The sequence below is a fragment of the Sapajus apella genome, unplaced genomic scaffold (genome assembly GCF_009761245.1).
Source record: "Sapajus apella isolate SASKATOON/1434 unplaced genomic scaffold, GSC_monkey_1.0 scaffold40, whole genome shotgun sequence".
In the NCBI taxonomy this organism is placed as follows: Eukaryota; Metazoa; Chordata; class Mammalia; order Primates; family Cebidae; genus Sapajus; species Sapajus apella.
This window is the reverse complement of record NW_022436980.1, coordinates 17,144,187-17,163,254: the sequence shown is the minus strand read 5'-3', so window position 1 is coordinate 17,163,254 and position 19,068 is coordinate 17,144,187.

Below are 19,068 nucleotides of genomic sequence, written 5' to 3'. Positions count from 1 at the left end.
GTGTTTAGTGCCTCAAGAGATTCAAGGTATTTATGCATAAAAATATGATGACATATTATCAAAGTTAAAAATGTATAGAGAATTTCTCCTCTGCAGAGCTCCATGAGCTACAAATATTCACTTGTCAATATTTATAGAATTATAGAATGTTAATAGAAAATGCTATGCCAAAAACAACATATAAACTAACAAACATGAAAACATACACAAAGTCATCAGTGCCCTGGTAAATGCCTTGACATATCATTGAATGAAAAACATCTGAAGTGTGAAAATATTAACTTTAGGAAAGGATGTGGAGCAAATTGGAATTGCTGGTGAGAGTATAAATTGTTACAACCACTTTAGAAAGCCACTTGACATTTTCTAGTAAAGATGAAGCTACATGTACAGCTAATCGACCCCTAATCATATACCTTAGAGTAACTCTGTTGAATAGGAATATAATTCAATCCTCATATGTGCATTTAAATTTACTAATAACTATAATTTAAATTTATTATAGTCTCATTTAAAAAATAGATGATACAAAGTTTAATAATCTATTTAACTCATAGCTAAAATATTATTTCAACATGTAATCATTATGAAAGCATTTATGAGATATGTTACATTCTTTTCTGTACTGTCTTCAAAATCCAGTGTGTATTTTATGCTTAGAACACATGTCAATTGGAACAATAATATCCAAGTGTCTACTGCACTTGACATGCAGCATTGGATAACTCTTTCACTTGTGTATCAGGAAGGATGCACAAGAATGTTCAATGACATTGCTTTCAATAGTCTATATGAGACAAAGCTAAATCAGTAAAACTGAGTTCTTACCAGTAGCCCTGTAGAGAGAATTTGAAATAGAAAACTACTTGCAATAGTATTAGAAGCGCTGAAAGCTCTCCCAAGCAAATGAATAATGATCCAACTCAGAGATAAGCAAGAGCAGTAAATAGCTACCTCTCTTGAGCATGCGGAAAAAAAGAATAAGATACTCTTTATAATGAAGTCCAAACTCCTTAGGATTACTTACAGAAATTTTAATGATCTGACCCCCATATGTCTTTTCATTTTCAAGTCCAAAATATCCCTTACATCCTCCATATGTCCCAATCATATCAACATACATGTAATTCCCAGAATATGTTCTTTTGAGCTTTTATTTCACACCTGTGTACCATTGCGTATATATACAGTACGGTTGCTTGAAATGATCTCTACATACCTCCTCATCGCATTCTGCTTTCTCATACCTCAGGCAGATATAAACTTCTTCAATAAAAAAACTTCCTATCTTCTCCTCACCTCCCACTTGCCATGTTGGATCACCCACACTTTTATACAACCGTAGCATCCCTAAGCATACTGTAATTTAAACACTTCTTATGTCTTTTTGTTACATTGGTCTTAATTGTCAGCTTTTCCTCCACTGTTAACATGTTTGAGAGTAGCTATTTTTGTCATTTCTGTATCACTACTTACCGGCACATAGTAGGTACTTAAAAATTAACAATTGAGCTGTTAAAAAACAAACAAACAAACAAACTTGTAAAACAAACAAGTTTTGAAATAAAATAATTTGAATTATATAGGCTTTCCAAAATTATATTAATTTCCAAAATTATATTACTGGAACTGTGTGTAATACCAGATTAGCCAAAACAGACAAAATGTAGTGAAAACTACATCTAATCAATGAACCCTCCCCACTAATTTATAAAAATATTAATTCTTCAATTTTATATTTGTTTGTATGTTTGTTTATTTATTTATTTAATTTTGAGACAGGGATTTCCTCTTGTTGCCCAGGCTGGAGTGTAATGCTGGGATCTCAGCTCACTGCAACCGCCGCCTCTCGGGTTCAAGCGATTCCTCTGCTTAAGCCTCCCCAGAAGCTGGGACTACAGGAGCAGGCCACCACGCCTGTCTGATTTTGTGTTTTTAGTAAAGATGGAGTTTTTCCATGTTGGTTAGTCTGGTCTTGAACTCCCCATCTCAGGTTATCCACCTACCTCACCTCCCAAAGTGCTGGTATTGCAGGTTTGAGCCACAAGCTTGGCCAATTTTATATTTATAACTGCATAATTTATCATGGTTTGTGAACTAGAAATAATGTATAAAAAGGGAAAATATAAAGGTTTTTTTTTTTTTTGCACAGCAGGGAAATAATAAAGAATATTAAAATTCCCTTACAGCTTTGACAATTATTCAAAAAAAAGATAAGAAAAATTTTCTTTTCTTAAATAGTAAGAAGATACATTTGTTGTTGAAATGTTCTTTTAACTTTGTATTTATTGTGTTATGTAAAAATAACTTCTACTAGGAGCTATTTATCTCTTTTACTGGATTCAGGGGCAGGGGTGGAAGTTTTCCATAACTAACTTGGCAAGGTAGTATGACTAATGTGGAACTTTGAAATCAAACCCAAAAACTGATTATTTCTCTTCCTGAATTCAGTCTAAAAGAGATGCCAAATATTGATAAAATGGGCAAAAGTCTGAAAGAATATGCGGACAAGTAAATTATGTTTATTTTAGTGTCATAATGCATTTAGGGATCTTTGAAGATGTTTTCTTTGCTTCTATATTTAGAACAAGAGAAAAAAGGTATCAATTCTTATCAGAAATATGTTACAAACATCAACAAAGCTAATAAGTATATTTTCTTTGGCTAGGATTATTGATGTTTGATTTTTTGAATGAAAACCAGGGTTATTTTTCTAATATATATCTACTTTTGAACACTGGGAGAAAGAAGCCATTTGGAAATAATGTCTTTGTAGTATATGTGGTATGTGTGTGTGCGTGTGCGTGTGTGTGGGTGTGCCTGTTGTGGACGTTTCATATAGCTGGATAAGTTCAATCTTAACATACCTTAAAATTCTGATTTGGGACCACAGAGGATAATATGCATTAACATAGCAAAGGCAGACACAGAACCTCAGCTATTATCTAAATTTCCATGAAAATAATTACTTTGACTTGATAGCTCCCTTTCAAGAAGGCAGATTTAAAATATTTGTTTTCTTTTGGCTCTTTGGATAAAAACCATTGGATGGCTTTTAATAGCATTATTCACTTTGCTTTACAGAGACTTATTTTGTCTAGTATAGCGATGTTTTAAGTACATATAACGTCTAACAAAAATGAAGACTGCTAAAGACCATATGTGATTTTAAGGGGAAATACATCTGACCAATACCAAGTATCCAGAAATAGCCCCCTCTAAATAAGATGTGTTGAAGTCTTTTTATTTTTGACATTATCTCTCTCTTTTAAAATTCTCCCATTTTGGTGCTAATTGTTAACCACTTTCATTTTTCCTGAAGTTATTCTGAGTATGTTATAGCTTGCCCTCTTTTTGGCTGGATAGAATCCCTCACCACTCTTCTAGCAAGAATCCCTGCAGACTTCCAGCACCACAAGGCCCAGGAGGTAGCTGGAGACGTAGCCAGTAGGGATACCATGAAAATCTGTTATCGCCATGTTTTTTTCGTGTGTAAAATGTAATTGTTCTGCACTTCAAATTTTGTTAATTTGATTTGTGTATCTGAAATTTCTATATCCCTACATCTTTAGTATTTTAAATCACTAAAATAAACTTGATGTGATTATGTATAAGTTTTGCTTAGTTTTCTAGGTGACTAAATTTAAGATACTGTTTTAGAAAGTATTTGGAAAAATATGTAATTCCCAAATTTTTATGTTAATTATGTAGAATATGTATTTAGATGGTCAAGTTTATGTCTCTCAAAATTTTTCTACTGCTAATTTAACCTCAAAATTCTGTAAATTGCATGAAAGATGAGAAATATATGCCACCTAATATAAATTTTTTTGTGTGGGATAATTTTTGAGAAACGATGCAAGGAGTTCAATTTATAACAATGTTCTATTTTGGGAAGAAAATTCAAAATGGAAAATATAATGCCACAAATTATTTTTTAATAACTGGTCATGTATTCAAAATAATTTCTAAATTAACCCAGCCCTAGGTTTTTCTAACATGTACTATTGTGTGCTGGCAAAACAGTGAGAATTCCTTGTAATTATATATATACACACATATATATATACACACTTATATATATAATTATATATATACATATATGTAATTTCAAGGAATGCTATATTATACAGGAATTCTATAAGGAATTCTCATATATACATATATATAATTACAAGGAATTCTAAATATATATATATATATAGATTATATATATTTACAAAGAATCCTAAATATATATATAAACATACACACACACACACACACACACACACACACACACACACACACGTATATATAAATCTTTTATTTGAGGCTGCCCCAGTTCCTGAGAATAAGTCTCTAGTGAATGAACTTGATTATGAGATGTCAAATACCACTATTAACTACCATTATGTAAGATAAAATAGGCATTTGATAATGACATAGAACTAAGAACACTATGCATATGATAAAATTAACGATATAAACTGTCTCTAAAAAGTGAGAAAAATCTTACAAAATTAATTAGAAAAATAACTAAAAATGTAAATTTAAGAAATGTTTCATCTTATTAGCATAAGACATTTCAAAAAATTTAACTAAAATGTAATTTGTTCTTATAGGATTTAGTACATGACTAAAATGCTTATATTTTCCCCCATAATGTTGGTCATATTTTACTTTTAATTAAAGGTGAGAAACAGACAAGATATCTTGGAAGATTTTGTTGTTCTTGTTTGCTACATCAGATTTCTTTTTCAATTATATTGATAAAGATGGGCCAGTGGCAAAAATAAATAAATAATAAGTCACAGAAAATCATTTTCTCCTTGGTTAGAGAGCTTTCAACAGGAGGAAAATCTCGCTTGCATTTCATGGGAATGCAGTACTGCAGTTCTAAGGATTTTTCTTCATTTCTACTTTAGAAAACTAGTTGTAACATCTTCTAGTGGATTTTTGAAAGTATTTTTGGTTTGAGGCATCAGGGTATTATTAACTCCCATAGGAAAAAAAAATCCGTGTCATGTTGATTTGGCTACCAAAGGAATTAGACAGTTCCATAGTCATATACATCAGTTACATTTTTATAAACAAATTATTACATTTGGCTTCCAGATAAGAAAATAGCTCAGTGAAAATGTTGCCAACACCAGAACCAGCTGAATCTAATGCAATTCATATTTTTTACTTGTCTATTAAGTGAGGTTGATATTTTATTTATTTATTTACTTATTTAATCTTTTTTTTTGAGACATAGTCTTCTTACTCTGTCGCCCAGGCTAGAGTGCAGTGGCGCTATCTTGGCTTACTATCACCTCAGCCTCCCGGGTTTAAGCGATTCTCCTGCCTCAGCCTTCTGCATAACTGGAATTAGAGGTGTGTGCCACCACACGTGGCTTTTTATGTTTTATTTTTCTGTTTTTTTTTTTTTAATTGTATTTTCAGTAAACATGGGTTTTCACCGTGTTGGACAGGCTGGTGTTGAACTCCTGACCTCAAGTGATCCACCTGCCTTGGCCTCTCAAAGTGCTGGGATTACAGGTGTGAATCACTGCAGCTGGCAGAAATTAATATTTTTATAATGTATGGAATTAAAAGGTCTAAGTTCTCTTGTAGTGTTCACATTGACTCTTGCATAATAAGTGAAAATACTTAGTACCATTGGTAGATAATTAGTACATATTGTGATTTACCAAGTTTTGGGAAATGTGATTTAACTTTGTTTTATTCTCATAAGAAAAAGTGTTTAAAGCAAGATAATATTTTAAATATAATCCATACTAATACATTTGTAGTATTATGTTTCTCTTATTCCACGATTCTATCAGATACATATACTGCTTTGACTTTTATATTCAGATAAAAGATGGAAAAGAAAGATGCTTTTATTACTTTATAAAAGCTTCTTAGTAAAATTTTAATTACTCCTTAGATAGATTTTAACATATTTATGTGGTAGGAATCGAATTATGATGTATAAAAATCTATAAGAGTTTAGGAAATATTTTTAAAATTCTGTGACCTAAGAAAAGAGTTTAGAAAATTATGCCGCGAATCTTGCCAAATATGAAAAGAAAGGAAAGACTTTTGATATTTCTGTAGGTCAAAGGGCAAATCATTTTAGCTTAACATTATTTTTATTAATGTTTCATTTTCCTATTAAAAATGAATTACTTTGGTATGCATTTCAAACACTGTTTTGCTACGTGAAAACATTTAAGCAATTACTATGATACTTTTAAGGCATAAAATCAGGTGAATGAAATCAAATATAAAATGCAGCTAAAGACAAAATGCAGCTGTGTGCTTCCTGAAAGCAATCTAACTCATCGGGTACCCAAGGACAAACAGATTTATTGGCAAGATGGAAAGAAGGGGAAAAACAATAGCTGAGTGCATATAAAAATATCAGATAAGCTGTGGGATTATATATTGCATCTTATAAACCTTCTGGACTATGTCTCTAGGCAAAATATATCTTTGTTGTCAGTTTTGCTGGTACCAAGTTGCAGAATTTGGAAAATTATTCCAAAATTTAAAATCAAAGAAATAATTATACGATAGAAAGTAAACACGCTTCCCAACAGAAGTAGGCTAATTTTAAAAGCACACTTTACCATTATTTTATTTAAATAAGGTTCTTGATCACTTGATCTGACCCTGCATGGTGCATAGCAACTGCAGTTGCACAATATATTTGAATGCGGATTATTATAATTTACTAAGAGGTGCTGCAGGGGATTAGAAAACTTGGAACGCCAGCACTGTACTTCCATAACAGACATCTCTGCCAGATAATTAACCTTGCTGTTTGTTTAGCATTCGTCGAATGCTTCATTACTGATTCAGTCAATTATCTAGTGGTAATGACCACTGCAGAAGGTAGAATTGCTTAATTAAAATTATTTAGACCACGGAAGAACTTTGATTGGGCCATGCATATTAGAAAGGCTTGATTAATCTCGATGAGATACACAACTCATTTAAAGCTTTACTTTATTATCTGAAAATGCCAAATTCATTCTTTTCTCAATCAAAAATAAAATATAATATTTTTCCTTTGCCAATTACATTAAAAAATTAGACAGCAGCAAGGGAGTAGATGAAAATCAGCCTTCTCAGTTAGAATTTTGCTGTAAACGCTTTGAAGAATGAAAGCAGAAACATACTTATTTCCTAAGATTCAACTGATGTAAATTAGGAAATCATTATTGCCTGAAGGAATGGTGTGCCTGGGCAGACCAACTTGGCACTTTGTGAGCATACCAGTTACAAGATGTAAATACATTTAATCTTCAATTTTCTTTATAATACAGGTTAATTCTCTAGTTCTTTCTTCATGCGAATTTGAACATGATCATCTAATTTTACATTCTTTATGTATAAATCAGAATGCAATGATATTCTTTGTACATGAGTCAGAATGTTGGATAGAACAAATCTATTCCATTTTAGCACTAATATCAACTCTACCATGTCTAGTTGTCTTTACTTGAGTAAGAGCTATTTTTTAAATGAAGATATACTTCATTGTTTTGCCTCATGTCTAGCTGTAAGATCAAAGAATAGTATTTCTTCTTCTTGGCTTCTCAGGATAAAATTTCAAAAGGGGCAGTCAAGTAAGAATTGATTGTGTTTTCAGTTTGTTTTTCTTTTCTTTGGTCAAGGAAGAGATTGTTATTTATTGGCTTTATATATGGTGCTTCATTTTAAAGTTCTCCAAAACTTCAAGAAGGTGCTGATAACTTCATATATTTCCCAATAATTACATTTGATCAACAAAAAGTGTTCCCAATTGTATATATTATGCCATAGATATATTAGGTATTCTGAACCTAAATATAATTTAGGAAATTACTATTCAAAGGCAATGAAAAAACATCTCAGCAATTACTAGATTTCATGCAGATTCCTCTGTAACACTTCCCTCCCTGTGAAGCCCAAAAGTTCAACTGGCATTTCAATTAGTACTATGGAAATATTTACAACATTAAATAATTATATCACTTCAGAAATAAATAAAACATAAAGCAAGCTAATTCTTCAACAAGGAATTTACATTGTTATTATCACAGACTCTAGATAGTCATTCATATTTCATATATTATTCTTACTTGGAAATACGCACAATGAAAATTCAAGAAAACATACTGAGAGAAAAACACCATAGAAAGTTTCACCTGTAGAGATAATCATAGGTAGAATTTTCTGTATCGCATAACCCATAATGTTATAGCACTCTTACATGCTATAATAACAAAAACAACCACCAACAAACAAAAAACATAAATTTAAATCAAATCTGATGAAGAGTGCATTCATCAACATTTGATAGAATCACATATTAGCTTTTACTTTAAAATTGTATATGATAATTATGTTTTCTAACAATGCAATAATGTAGATAAAAAATTAAGACTAAAATATTTTATGAATACTTTTTAAGTGTCCACAAATACAAATAAATAAATTAGTTCAAAGTTACTCTTAGAATATACTAAATAATTCCATGGAAGAATTAATGGAATTTAGAAAACACTTAGCATTCAATAATAATACAGTACCAAAATTTGAGGGCTTAAGCTTAAGTAGAATGTGTAAATAAATTTTCTGTCCTTTATGTCTGTAAAGTAACAAAGGACTAATATTAATGGCTGGACATCAAAACATAGAGATTAGAAAGACAACCGAGAAAATTAACAGAAACTGCACAGTGTAGGAAATATAATTAGGGTAATGTGGAAATTCCTACAATAGAAAAAATGCTGTAATAAAAAAATTACAAAATATATTAAAATCATCAATAAGTATAACTTCTAGAACACTTGATTAATAAAATCAGACAGAAGAAATAAAAAAAGCAAAAGTCAAACTGTAAATGAACATAGATTTTATATATAAGAAAATATACACTATAAAAATATTATATTAAAGGGGCAATTTCAGAGAATTATACCTGATGTGACTTTAAATCTTATGTACAATAAATTGTAAATGGAAATATGTAAATTTGAGTGAAAAAACAAAATTCTTTTCACAAATGACTTACTTTTACATATAGAAAATGAGCAATATAAAATAGGTTTTATTCAACTACATTTGATTTTCAAAATTTAAAATGGCAAATTAATGACTGAACTTAATTGAGAAAATCTATACATCAAAATAGTAAAAAGTAAAAATTCCCTGTGGCTTAAAATAATTTTGTTTCCATATACTATTTACACATGAAATATTTAGAAAAAAATCATTTTTTCAGTGTTAAGCAGCAAAAAACTGTCAGCTGCCAATATGTAAAAATTAGAGAATATTGCATAGAACCTTTCATAAGAAAGTTATGACTTTAACGATATACACAAAAAATAACGCAAATAAAAACATATCCTATACTTGTGAAAATTAAATATTGTAAGTATGCGTATACATCTCAATTTAATCTTTAGTTTAACCCAATAAATTTAATTGGGTCTCCTCAAATAAATTAACAAGCTGATCATAAAATATCAGTGGAACAGATAAGAAAAAAGTTAAGAATTCTTCCTCTACTAGTAACAAGTCATATACACCTATTTTATAATAGTGTGGAATATACACAATTGCATACAGGAACATAATAGAGATTCCAGAAATAAGCCCAACCATATATAAAATCCTGGTTTTGAGCTAAGTTACATCTTAAATTATCAGAAAAAAAAACTCATTTAAGGATTTTGAGGCTATTGTATTCACATGTTAAAAAGTAATATTGAGCTCCTACTTAATACCATACACAAAATTGATTTCAGGTGAATTAAATATACGTGCTAAAAGAAAAGCCTTGAAACATTTGGGAGAAAATAAAATAGTTTCAAGTACAGAGAAATTCATAGAAGCAGGAGCCAGAGACATTACAGGCAGAAAGTGGCAGGTCCCTGGTGAAACCCCACCTTCAAGCAGAAAAGCCTGAAACTGCTGTCCAAAGGGAGAACTTCTATCCCGGTTTGCCCACTCACTGCCAATTGGTTCATTTTGGATAATGTCTTTTCTTCATTGGAATGTTGCCTTTTCCAAAATACCTTCAGCCCTGCCTGCCTCACATCCTGTGCCTATGAGGACTCTGGACTCAGATGGTAGAGAGACAGAGAGAAGGTTTGACAGGAGAGAGGCTACTTGACTTTAGAGGGACAGCTGGACTTTGGAGGAGAGACAGCTTAACTTCGGAGAGATAACTTGACTTTAAGGAAGAGCCACCTGGAGATTGCTGGACTACAGGGAAAGATGACCTTCCTGTCCAGTCCCCTCTCCAGCACCCCTCTCCACTGAGTGTCATTTCCATCACTTAAAATTCTCCACCTTCAAGTGTCTGGGTGACCTTACACTTCTTGGACACTGGACAAGAGCTCGGAACCCATTGAGTGTGGGTATCCAAAACGGCAGTCACACTGCCCTTTGCCCTTGCTGGCAGAGGGCAGCCAACCCCATATGAGGAGGCAGGGGCCCCACTAAGCTGATAACACTGCTGTCCACAGAACTGAGAGCAAAGGGAGCCTTGTAACATACCCTCTGGGGCTTCAGAGGTCTCAGGCACCCCAACCTGGGCGCCTCCGCCAGGCCCACACAGAGCTTGCTCCTGCCAGAGCCCAAAGCGTTGGGCTGGATCCCACACTTGCTCACTCACATGCTCCCTCCTGAAAGGGTTTGAGCACAGCAGGTGGAGTAAATGCGGCACCCCTGTGGCAAGTCTGACAAAGGGGTCGAGAACAATCCTGCATCGAAATCAGCGTATGTAATTTAAGAGGGAAAGATATGGTGACAGTAAAATAGAAATCCTCTATATAATAAAAAGACATCATAAAATGTGATAAAATGAGGCACAGACTGGAGAAAATGTTTGAAACTTACAACTGACAAAATTATTACTATCCAGAATGTATGAAGATCACCTGGAAACTCAGTATTAAAAGATGAACAGTAAAAAAGAAAAAAAGAAAGCAAGCATGCCCGAAGGTCATGAACCAATGGGCAATAAACACTTGAAAAATGCCTGATTTTCCAGAGCAATGAAAATTAAAACATTCATGCAACACCGTTTCCAAGTCACCCATTGACCAAACATTAAAGTCCACTAACACTAAGTTGGATATTTGGTTGGGAAAGAAAATTTCCATATACTTCCCTAATAGAGTTGTGTAACCATTTGGGGAATCCTTCAGTAATATCAGTCAGCTCTGAAGATAAATTTTAGGTCAGGAGTTTCCACCTGTAGACATATGCCCTAGGGAATATGTCTATGCATGTCTGCAGATATGTGTGATTAAATTTACTGAAACATTGTTTATAAAAGGAAAAGAAATGACAAAAACCTGAAATGTGTCCCTGGGCAAATGGATTTCTCTAGAGCAGTTAGAAAGATCTATCAGCATGGATTTATGTCATGAACATAATGTGATTTTTAAAGAAAGCTACATACATTTGTCATGAGTCCATTTAAACAAGGTATTAACTGTGAAAATGCTATATATTGATTTTTCATGTAACCTCTAACATGCAAAATATAACAATATGCGTGATAATTATAAATGTCTAATGTAAACAAGTGATGTATCCACAAGATTAAAAATGGATTAGGAATGAATATACTCACAAATTTCATTCAATTGTTAATATTTTACTTTTTGAAAGAGTCTAAGGCAACCATTAGAAGTGAAAATACTTGATTTAGATGATTATTGTTTATGTAATCATTATATTGTTATCTATTCTTTTCATTATTTTGTTAATAAAATGTTTTAAGTGACATTTCACACTTTCTTATATGCAGTTATCTTGATCTTTAAAAAAAATGCTCTTTCTCATTTCTTCATCCACTGAATCACTCTGAACAAAAGTGCTAGCAAAAGAATGCTCCCTCTATACAAAAAAAAAAAAAAAGAAAAAGTACACACACCCACATAAATCTCATCATTTATAAGCCAACATACTTGTGCTGGGGTTCAAAGTTTGATCTATTGGAATTATTTGCATGGACAACCATACAATATTGATAATGATAAATGCAATTGTATGTGAATGAGATGAATGAAAAGCACTACTCACCAAGGACGAAACTTTTCGGTCAGCACTATTCTTCAGCATTAGGAATTTAGTAGTTGAGACAGATCCAAGATGGCCAATTACGAGCAGCTCAGGATTGCAGCTCCCAGCAAAAGCGTGGAGGGTGAGTGGACGTCACATTTCCAGATGAATTTTTATTGCTCACAGACCAGGAGATTCCCAGGCAGAGGAGCCCGACGGGTCCCCTGCATGGCTCAAAACAGCCAGCGCTGCTGATTCCGCCAGTGGGGCTGTTTCGGTAGAGGGGGTGTTTCAGCCAGCACAGCTGTTTTGGCCTGCGCCCCGTCGCAGCGGCTCTCCCTATAAAATACACAAATCCGGGCACCATTTTGGCTTGTGATTGGAGCTCCGGGAAGGCAGAGCCACCCATTCAATGGACAGAAAGGGGGTCTGAAACAGGGAGCCAGGCCAGGAGATTTCAGGGCGAAAAAGTGCCAGGAATCTCAGCTCTGCTGTTTCAGCCTGCGCAGGCGCAGTGGGTCCGCGCAGTGGAAAGGCGCCTTTTCAACAGGCAACTAGAACACCTGGGAGAGGGTTGACCATTAACTAAAAAAAAAAAAGGCTCTGAGGCAGCGAGCCAGGTGATTAGGCTCTGCTGGTCCCACCCTCACAAAAAAACAGCAATCTGAAACTCTCTGGACTGAGAGTTTCACAGCAAGTGCAGCTGAATCCCGGACGGTCCCCCTGTGTGGGGGAGGGGCATCCACCATTACCGAGGCACTCCACCACTATGGTGGTAGTCTGCCATTGCTGAGGCAGCCTGCCATTACAAAGATAATCTGTCATTACAGAGGTGGGCCATCATGCCGAGGCAGTTCTAACTATACCCATATAAACAGGACTGCAGGGAAGTTCACAGGGCAGCTGAGCAGAGCCCACAGCAGCTCAGCAAAGCCTCTGCAGTCAGAGAGTGACGAGATTGCCAACTGGCTGGGCAGGGCAGCCCTGAAAAAAGGCAGCAGCACAATGGAAACTCATAAATAAAGTCCTAACTCCCCGGAACAGAGCACCTGAGAAAAAAAAGGGGGGGTTGGCCGGGCGCAGTGGCTCAAGCCTGTAATCCCAGCACTTTGGGAGGCCGAGGTGGGTGGATCACGAGGTCAAGAGATCGAGACCATCCTGGTCAACATGGTGAAACCCCGTCTCTACTAAAAATACAAAAAATTAGCTGGGCATGGTGGCACGTGCCTGTAATCCCAGCGACTCAGGAGGCTGAGGCAGGAGAATTGCCTGAACCTGGGAGGCGGAGGTTGCGGTGAGCCAAGATCGCGCCATTGCACTCCAGCCTGGGTAACAAGAGCAAAACTCCGTCTCAAAAAAAAAAAAAAAAGGGGGGGGGGTGGTTATGAGTTCTGCTGCAGCACACTTAAACGTACCTGCCCAGCAACTCTGAATGAACAATGGAGCTCACAGCTGGGCACTTGCGCTCCTATAAAAAACAAACTGTCTCTTCAAGCAGCTCCCTGACACCTGTATATCCAAAGAGTCACCTCATAAAGGAGAGCTCAGACTGACATCAGGTGGGTATCCTTCAGGGACAAAGATAGCAGAAGAAGAAACTGGCAGCAACCCTTACTGTTCTGCAGCCACTGCAGGTGATCCCCAGGCAAGCAGGGCCTGGAGTGGACCTCAGGAGTCCTACAGCAGAGGGGCCTGACTGGTAGATGGAAAACTAAGAAAGAAATAACTTCATCATCAACAAACTGGACGTCCACTCAGAGACCCAACCTGAAAGTCAACAACTACAAAGATGACAGGTGGATAAATCCACAAAGATGAGAAGAAACCAGCGCAAAAAGAATGAAAACACCCGAAACCAGAACACCTCTCCTCCTACAAGGGATCACAACTCCTCACCAGCAAGGGAACAAAGCTGGATGGAGAATGAATATGATGAATTGACAGAATCAGGCTTCAGAAGGTGGGTAATAACAAACTTCTGTGAGCTAAAAGAACATGTTCTAACCCAATGCAAAGAAACTAAGAACCTTGAAAAAAGATTTGACGAAATGCTAATGAGAATACACAACTTAAAGAGGAATATAAGTGAATTGGTGGAGCTGAAAAACACAGCAGGAGAATTTCGCAAAGCATACACAAGTTTCAACAGCCGAATTGACCAAGCAGAAGAAAGGATATCAGAGGTTGAAGATCAACTCAATGAAATAAAATGAGAAGTCAAGTTAGAGAAAAAAGAGTAAAATGGAATGAACAAAGTCTCCAAGAAATATGGTACTATGTGAAAGGACCTAATCTACATTTGATAGGTGTACCTGAATGTGATGGAGAGAATGAATCCAAGCTGGAAAATACTCTTCAGGATATTATCCAGGAAAACTTCCCCAACCTAGCAAGGCAGGCCAATATTTAAGTCCAGGAAATACAGAGAACACCACAAAGATATTCCTCAAGAAGAGCAACCCCTAGACACATAATTGTCAGATTCACCAGGGTTGAAATGAAGAAGAAAGTGCTAAGGGCAGCCAGAGAGAAAGGTTGGGTTATGCACAAAGGAAATCCCATCAGACTCACAGCAGATCTCTCAGCAGAAACCCTACAAGCCAGAAGAGAATGGGGGCCAATATTCAACATCCTTAAAGAAAAGAACTTTCAACTCAGAATTTCATATCCAGCCAAATTAAGCTTCATAAATGAAGGAAAAATAAAATCCTTTATGAACAAGCAAGTACTCAGAGATTTCATCACAACCAGGCCTGCTTTACAAGAGCTCCTGAAAGAGGCACTAAACATAGAAAGGAACAACAAGTACCAGCCACTCTAAAAACATACCAAATGGTAAAGAGCATCAACACAATGAAGGAACTGAATCAGCTAACAGGCAAAACAGCCAGCTAGCATCAAAATGGCAGTATCAAATTCACACATAACAATATTAACCCTAAATGTAAATGGACTAAATGCCCCAATCAAAAGACACAGACTGGCAAATTGGATAAAAAGCCAAAACTTTTCGGTGTGCTGTATCCAGGAAACCCATCTCACATGCAAGGATACACAAAGGCTCAAAATAAAGGGATGGAGGAAGATTTACCAAGCAAATGGAGAGCAAAAAAAAGCAGGAGTTGCAATTCTCATCTCTGATAAAATAGACATGAAACCAACAAAGATCAAAAGAGACAAAGAAGGACATTACATAATGGTAAAAGGATCAATGCAACAAGAAGAGCTAACGATCCTAAATATATACGCATCCAATACAGGAGCACCCAGATACATAACGCAAGTTCTTAATGACTTACAAAGAGACTTAGACTCCCACACAATTATAGTGGGAGACTTTAACACCCGATTGTCAATATTAGACAGATCAACCAGACAGAAAATTAACAAGGATATCCAGGACTTGAACTCAGACCTGGACCAAGCAAACCTAAAAGACATTTACTCTCCACCGCAAACCCACAGAATATACATTCTTCTCAGCACCACATCACACCTATTCTAAAATTGACCACATAATTGGGAGTAAATCACTCCTCAGCAAATGCAAAAGAACGGAAATCATAGCAAACATTCTCTCAGACCACAGTGCAATCAAGTTAGAACTCAGAATTCAAAAACTAACCCAGAACTGCACAGCTTCATTGAAACTGAACAACTTACTCTTGAATGTTGACTGGATAAACAATGTAATGAAGACAGAAATAAAGATGTTCTTCGAAACCAACGAGAATGAAGACACAACATACCAGAATCTCTGGGACACATTTAAATTAGTGTCTAGAGGAAAATATGTAGTAATAAGTGCCCATATGAGAAGCAAGGAGAGATCAAAAATTGACACCCTTTCATCAAAACTGAAAGAGCTAGAGGAGCAAGATCAAAAAAACTCAAAGTCTAGCAGAAGACAAGATATAGCTAAGATCCGAGCAGAACTGAGGAGATAGAGACACAAAAAAACCTTCAAAAAATCAATAAATCCAAGAGCTGGTTTTTTGAAAAGATCAACAAAATAGACAGGCCACTAGCCAGACTAATAAAAAAGAAATGAGAGAATAACCTAATTGATGCAATAAAAAAAAGATAAAGGGGATATCACCACACATTCCACAGAAATTCAAACCATCATCAGAGATTATTACAAACAACTCTACGCACACAAACTAGTAAACCTGGAAGAAATGGATAAATTCCTGGACACTTGCCTCCTCCCAAGCCTAAACCAGGAAGAAGCCGAAATGCTGAACAGACCCATAACAAGGTCTGAAATTGAGGCAGCAATTAAGAGCTTACCACCCCAAAAAAGCCCAGGACCAGACGGGTTCACAGCCAAATTCTACCAGACATACAAAGAGGAGCTGGTACCATTCCTTCTGAAACTATTCCAAACGATACAAAAAGAGGGAACTCTTCCCAAATCATTTTATGAGACCAACATCATCCTGATTCCAAACCCGGGAGAGACTCAACAAGAAAAGAAAACTTCAGGCCAATATCCACGATGAACATAGATGCAAAAATCTTCAATAAAATATTGACAAGCCGATTGCAACAGCACATCAAAAAGCTTATCCACCATGATCAAGTAGGCTTCATCCCAGGGATGCAAGGCTGGTTCAACATACGCAAGTCTATAAACGTAATTCACCACATAAACAGAACCAAAGACAAAAACCACATGATTATCTCAATTGATACAGAGAAGGCCTTTGACAAAATTCAACAGCCCCTTATGCTAAAAACCCTCAATAAGCTAGGTAATGACCGAACGTATCTCAAAATAATAAAAGCAATTTATGACAAACCAACAGCCAATATCATACTGAATGGGCAAAAATTGGAAGCATTCCCCTTGAAATGTGGCATCAGACAAGGATGCCCTCTCTCACCACTCCTATTCAATATAGTACTAGAAGTTCTAGCCAGAGCAATCAGGCAAGAAAAAGAAATAAATGGCATTCAAATAGGAAAGGAGAAAGTCAAATTGTCTCTATTTGCGGACTACATGATTGTATATCTAGAAGACCCCATCGTCTCAGCCCCAAATCTCCTGAAACTGATAAGCAAGTTCAGCAAAGTCTCAGGATACAAAATCAATGTGTAAAAATCACATGCATTCCTATACACCAATAACAGACTTAAAGAGAGCCAAATCAAGAACAAACTTCCATTCACAATTGCCACAAAGAGAATAAAATACCTAGGAATACAACTAACAAGGAACGTAAAGGACCTCTTCAAGGAGAACTACAAGCCACTGCTCAACGAAATAAGAGAGGACACAAACAGATGGAGAAACATTCCATGTTCATGGTTAGGAAGAATCAATATCATGAAAATGGCCATACTGCCCAAAGTAATTTACAGATTCAATGCTATCCCCATCAAGCTACCAATGACCTTCTTTGCAGAACTGGAAAAAAACACCTTAAACTTCATATGGAACAAAAAGAGAGCCTGCATAGCCAAGTCAATTCTAAGCAAAAAGAACAAAGTGGGAGGCATCACACTACCGGACTTCAAACTATACTACAGGGCTACAGTAATCAAAACAGCATGGTTCTGGTACCAAAACAGAGATATAGACCAATGGAACAGAACAGAGGTCTCGGAGGCAACACAACATATCTACAACCACCTGATCTTTGACAAACCAGACCAAAACAAGCAATGGGGAAAGGATTCCCTGTTCAATAAATGGTGTTGGGAAAGCTGGCTTGTCACGTGCAGAAAGCAGAAACTGGACCCCTTCCTGACACCTTACACTAAAATTAACTCCAGGTGGATTAAAGACTTAAACATAAGACCTCACACCATAAAAACCCTAGAAGAAAACCTAGGCAAAACCATTCAGGACATACGTGTAGGCAAGGACTTCATGACCAAAACACCAAAAGCATTGGCAGCAAAAGCCAAAATAGACAAATGGGACCTAATCAAACTCCACAGCTTCTGCACAGCAAAAGAAACAGTCATTAGAACGAATTGGCAACCAACAGAATGGGAAAAAATTTTTGCAGTTTACCCACCTGACAAAGGGCTGATATCCAGAATTTACAAAGAACTAAAACAGATTTACAAGAAAAAAACTAACAAGCCCATTCAAAAGTGGGCAAAGGATATGAACAGACACTTTACAAAAGAAGACATACATGAGGCCAACAAACATAGGAAAAAATTCTCATCATCACTGGTCATCAGAGAAATGCAAATCAAAACTACACTGAGATACCATCTCATGCCAGTTAGAATGGTGATCATTAAAAAATCTGGAGACAACAGATGCTGGAGAGGATGTGGAGAAATAGGAACACTCTTGCACTGTTGGTGGGAGTGTAAATTAGTTCAACCATTGTGGAAGACAGTGTGGCGATTCCTCAAGGACCTAGAAATAGAAATTCCATTTGACCCAGCAATCCCATTACTGGGTATATATCCAAAGGATTACAAATCGTTCTACTATAAGGACACGTGCACACGAATGTTCATTGCAGCACTGTTTACAACAGCAAAGACTGGAACCAACCCAAATGCCCATCGACGAAAGACTGGATAGGGAAAATGTGGCACATATACACCATGGAATATTATGCAGCCATCAAAAATGATGAGTTTGTGTCCTTTGTAGGGACATGGATGAACCTGGAAATCATCATTCTCAGCAAACTGACACAAGAACAGAAAATCAAACACTGCATGTTCTCACTCATAGGTGGGTGTTGAACAATGAGAACACACGGACACAGGGAGGGGAGCACTACATATTGGGGTCAGTTGGGGGGAAATAGGGGAGGGATGTTGGGGGGTGGGGAGCTGGGGAGAGATAGCAAGGGGAGTGATGCCAGATGTAGGTGATGGGGAGGAAGGTAGCAAATCACACTGCCACGTGTGTACCTATGCAACAATCTTGCATGTTCTTCACATGTACCCCAAAACCTAAAGTGCAATAAAATAAATAAATGGGGGAAAAAAAAAGAATGGTGATCATTAAAAAATCTGGAGACAACAGATGCTGGAGAGGATATGGAGAAA